This window comes from Octopus bimaculoides, chromosome 4, assembly GCF_001194135.2.
Source record: "Octopus bimaculoides isolate UCB-OBI-ISO-001 chromosome 4, ASM119413v2, whole genome shotgun sequence".
NCBI classification, from domain to species: Eukaryota; Metazoa; Mollusca; class Cephalopoda; order Octopoda; family Octopodidae; genus Octopus; species Octopus bimaculoides.
Window position 1 is genome coordinate 121,395,201 of NC_068984.1, and position 5,173 is coordinate 121,400,373.

Below are 5,173 nucleotides of genomic sequence, written 5' to 3' on the forward strand. Positions count from 1 at the left end.
GTGTGTGTTAGGCAGCGAGCTAGTAGAATCGTTAGCACGCCGGGCAAAATGCCTGACGGCATTTCGTCCATCTTTAGGCTCCGAGTTCAAATTCCATCGAGGTCGACTTTCTCTTTCATTCTTTCGGGGTCGATAAAATAAGTACCAATTGAGCACTGGCTTCAATGTAATCGACTGTCCTCCTCCCCAACAACTGCTGGCCTTGTGCCAAAATCTGATAACAATGTATATATATAGTTATATATGTATATATATCTTTTATCTTTTACTTGTTTTGGTCATTAGACTACGGTCATGGTGGGGCTGGAAAGAGATTTTTGTCGAATGAATCGACTTTAGTACATTTTTACGCTTAGTACTTATTTTATCGGTCAATTTTGTCAAACTACTAAGTTGTGGGGACGTAAACATACCAACACCGGTTGTCAAACGGAGATGGTGGGATAAACACAAGCACATGGGCGCGAACGCACACACACACACACACACACACACAGCTTTCGTTCAGTTTCTGTTTTCCAAATCCACTCACAAGGATTTGGTCGGCCGAGGTCATAGTAGAAGACACTTGCCCAATATCGTTGCCTTTATGCAAAAATGTCGTAAGTTCAAAACGTTGCTTTTTCAGAAAACGAAAAAATAGTTTCACCATTCCATAGCAAAACCGTTGTACTACACTTTGACAATTTTTGATATCTTGGCATCTGAAGCAGTTGGAGATACGATAGTTTGACAAAAAAAAACCGGCTATTGCAAGCGAAAATAAATATTGACAAAACGCATATGGCCAAATTTGGACATACGACACTTTAACATAATAGCAACGACATGCGTGCTGGAGGATATCCGTGTGTATATGTGTGTATGTTTTCCTATACATATATACAAAACCATAGACAAATGTTTGTTTACGTGAGTAGGCATATATATATGAGTGTGTGCGTGCGTTTGTGCGTACGTGTGTGCATTACGTCATACAGTAGCAGCATATCTTAGACTCTTAAACGCTGAAACACTTATAATCACTTCCTAAGTATTTGCAACCTGCTGCTCAGTCATTCAACATTAAGTAGCCTCGCTGTAAACACAAAGACAAAAATAAAAACTTAGTGGGTTACGTGTTGAGAGTGAAGAAAGCAGATATAGCTGAATGTGTGCTGAATGGACGTTACATATGGTTCATTTCGCAGCAAAATTCACTAAGCGAGCCTCAAGAAATACGATTTCATTTCTCAGCTGTAACAACAAAGCCACTACTGCAATAAGAACAACAACAAAAACTGTATTGCTAGCACCAAAAGTTAAGTGCAGCGAGCTTCAAAATCATAATGATAATACTTTCCACTTTCAGTACAAAATCTGAAAGTTTGTGTGAGGTTAAAAGCCAATTACATCAACCCTGGTGTTCAACTGGAGCTTATTTCTATTTAACCGAAAAAGATAAAAAGCAAAGCTAACCTCGGTAGAATTTGAACTCGGAGAGTAAAGTGCTGCATAGAGCGCCGCTCATCACGTTCTGTAACGATTCTGCCAACACGCCGCCTTAGTGTAATCCCACTAAAAATATCAACACCTAAAGCAGTATAAAGAATATCTATAACGTTTCACAATGCAATTTTCATTGGTGAAATAACTTCTTTGTTCTTGTGTTGGTGGGTTTTTTGTTTGTTTGCTTGTTTGTTTTTGTCTTTTGTTGTTGTTGTTGTTGCTGCTGCTGCTGATGATGATGATGATGATGTATTTTTGTTGTCTTTTTAATTGCTGAGTGTGTGGAAAAGGCTGCGCATATAGCTCTGAATGACCCTCAGAGACTGATGAGATCTGAGACGAGGCTAATCATCTTGAATAACTATATACTGAGAGCTACAAGAAAAACATAAGCTGAGAGGAAATTTTAGAGGAGTAGACATACTTTCGAGGACGGACTGGAGAAAACCGGATTAGTGAAGGATTTCATTAGTGCAGGAGAGAAAGAGAGAGAGAGAGAGAGAGAGAGAGAGAGAGAGAGAGAGAGAGAGAGAGAGAGAGAGAGAGAGTTGAAATATATTTTGAACGTATCACCAGTCGTCGGATTCACCTTACGATAAGGTCGGAAATAGGTATATTTTGATGACAACTAAAGATACAAAACCATTTTTACGCTGGTCTCTACAGTAAAACAGAATGAACACCTATATAGCTGGAAGTATATTGAGTAGTTAGAACAGTAAACAATTCACATACGTTCACGTATGCAGTAAGATTGTTTTTAAAACATTGCTAATTAAGTTTGGCGAGTACTAACATTTAAATCTGTTTATATATATATACACTACAGTCGGATTATCGTATAAATGACATCTGAGAGGAATTTAAAGTTGTTTAAGGCTGGTGAAGAAAGCAGAAAGTTAGTGTTTCAGGAAAGGTTAGTTAAAAGCTCTCTCAAACACTGAACACAAAAATAGATACTATCACAAATAACGGATCTATTTTAAAACGGGGGCACCAGTTTTCATTTATGTTTTATGTAGTGTTTTTGGTAGCGAAAGACTTTCAAACTTCGTATACTTATCTATTTTGTGTTATAGAACAGAAAAAAATTTTTGTATTCGAATTTATTTCATGTAAAAAATTGTCTTATTTCGATAATTTCTACTAATCACTGACGTCTATTCAGTTGAAAACAGTTAGCGCTGTAACGGTGTATATCGTATTAATCCCCTAACCCTAACCCTAACTAGACTGTTAACCGTAACCGTAACCCTAACCCTAACTCTAGAATCCGAACTCTAAAATTGTTACACACATAGATACGCACAGCGTAATTTATTATATAAACAATATATGCGTATAAATTACGATTAAACCGGATGAAATATGTCACAGGGAATAACATTTTTATGACCGCCCAGCAGTAACTCTATTCAGCTGAATAGACGTCAGTGATTGGTTGAAATTACAGAAATACGACAACTTTAACATGGAATAACTTGCGATGTACATTTTTTTTTTTGTTAAGAAGACTAAGAGTAAAAGATGTTTTATATGACACATTCTACCAGTGTCCCAAGTTTCAAAGTGTTTCGTTAGTGTTTCGTTAAGAAAATACTGGTGCCCCCGTTTTGAAATAGTTCCCAAATAACAGCACCAGCAGCAGCAACAGCAACAATACTAAAAAAATGCAGTCATTACTTTACCACTGTAGCATTTCGCTTCGAAACGGAGTGAGGTAGCTGCAGTCAGATGGGTGAGAAAGAAATCAATCCTTTCAAAGAAATTCATCTCTGAAATAATATTCTCTAGTGAATTGTTTTCCTTCTTTCCACTCAAACTATGGAACTTCTAAGGATTGGTTGTGTAAACGTACTCAGTGTGGCTTCAGTTTGGTATCAGCGACACCTGTTTAAAATAAGTGGTAAACAAATCACTCCATATTTGTATGGAAAGCATTAATGCGATACGAGTAAAAACAGTGTGATCTAAAACTACCTGGCGAGGGAAGGTTTACGGTATCAAGAATCGGATTAAAATTAAAAGCTGAAGTGGTGGTGTGTACTTGTCTTTGTTTAATCCTCAAGTTTGCCTTAATTATGGTCCAGCAGTGACCATCTCGTTTTTTTTCTTTTATTCCTGTGGCTACATTGTCTAAGTCATTTCTTAGACATGTATACATATATATATGTGTGTATACGTGTATATATATGTATGCGTGTATATATATATATATATATATATATATATATATATATATATATATGTATGTATGTATGTATGTATGTATATATGTATGTATGTATGTATGTATGTAAAAACAAGAAACGCGCACACGCGGCGCGCACGCACACGCACACGCACACACACACACGCACAATCTGGCAGTGTCAGCAATATGAGCTTCTGGGATATAAATGAGCGAATATCATAGACAAACACGACACGTATAGCACCCACTCCTCCTCCAAAAACTCATATCCAGTGACAAACCAAAGCAAGATGACTGAGTGATTATGGAGGTCGCATGTTTTATTATCCTGGAGTTTAACCTCTCCAGTGGTTTTACATCAGAGTGTCCTTCTCCCAGTCTTTGCTCAACCAAAGGTTAACTGCAAGACAGCAGTGAAGGATTTGAATTCGGAGTTACCTTCTCCTAGACAGATTGCCTTCCCCATGACTTTGTTAAACCTAGGAGCTCCATCTACCTCTTTAAAGGGGTAGAACATACATACATACATACATGAGGGAAAGTCAAAAATTATCTGCACTTTTGCCAAGACTTTCTTTAGGTTAACTGTATTGCCTTCAGCGCTCGCGTGCTAAAAGGTGGTTTTTATGTGGTTAAGTAACCGAGGTTTGATTTTAATTGCTCCAGTTTTCTTTCTTGTGTTACAGGGTAAACATGGCCGCTTTGCTGAAAAGGAAAGAACACATCGGATAATGTAGTGCGAGATACCCCGAAGAAGACAGAATGGTTAAAGCTGGAAAACCTTTGCAACAACTGCGACTGGTTCATTTTGCTCTGGACAGGGGTATAAAAGGCAGAGATGACCTCGGTGGGATTAGAACTCAGATGTTAAAGGCATGCAGCTAAATACTACGAAACATTGTTTCTTTCGCTTCTATAATTTTAATATTCCACTGCCCTTAATAATGAAAATGTTACCTGTCATATGAAAGATAAGTTTGGAATTATAATTTTGCCACAATAATTTCAATTTAGCTTTTATCAAAGTTCTAGGTAGTTATACGAAACGATGGAATGAACCCTAACCCTAACCCTAACCCTTTCAAACTTCGTATACGTATCTATTTTGTGTTATAGAACAGAAAAATATTTTTGTATTCGAATTTATTTCATGTAAAAAATTGTCTTATTTCGATAATTTCAACCAATCACTGACAAGTATTCAGTTGTTTACATTTACTCCTTTGGCTGATTAGGCGGTGTAAAGCGTATTTAATCTCCATACCTTCGTTTTATTTGCTTTTTTCATTTTAAATTTGCTTTAACCCTAACCTTAACCCTAACCCTTATCCTAGGGTTAGGGTTAGGGTTAGAGTTAGGGTTAGGGTTAGGGTTAATTGTTTCAGAATCGTTTGTTTATGTAGTCGGCACTTAATGTATATCGGCTTAATGGACGTCAGTGATTGGTTGAAATTACAGAAATACGACAACTTTAACATGGAATAATTTATG

At 37.0% G+C, this 5,173-nt stretch overlaps 1 long non-coding RNA gene across 1 annotated transcript in view; it reads right to left on the reverse strand.

Moving 5' to 3' along the window:
- LOC106868127 (uncharacterized) overlaps positions 1-5,173 on the reverse strand; it is a 19,943-nt gene that overhangs the window by 3,603 nt on the left and 11,167 nt on the right. Inside the window, exon 2 of the long non-coding RNA XR_001409224.2 lies at positions 3,177-3,378. This is a non-coding gene — a long non-coding RNA (uncharacterized LOC106868127). The remainder of the gene's footprint in view (positions 1-3,176; positions 3,379-5,173) is intronic.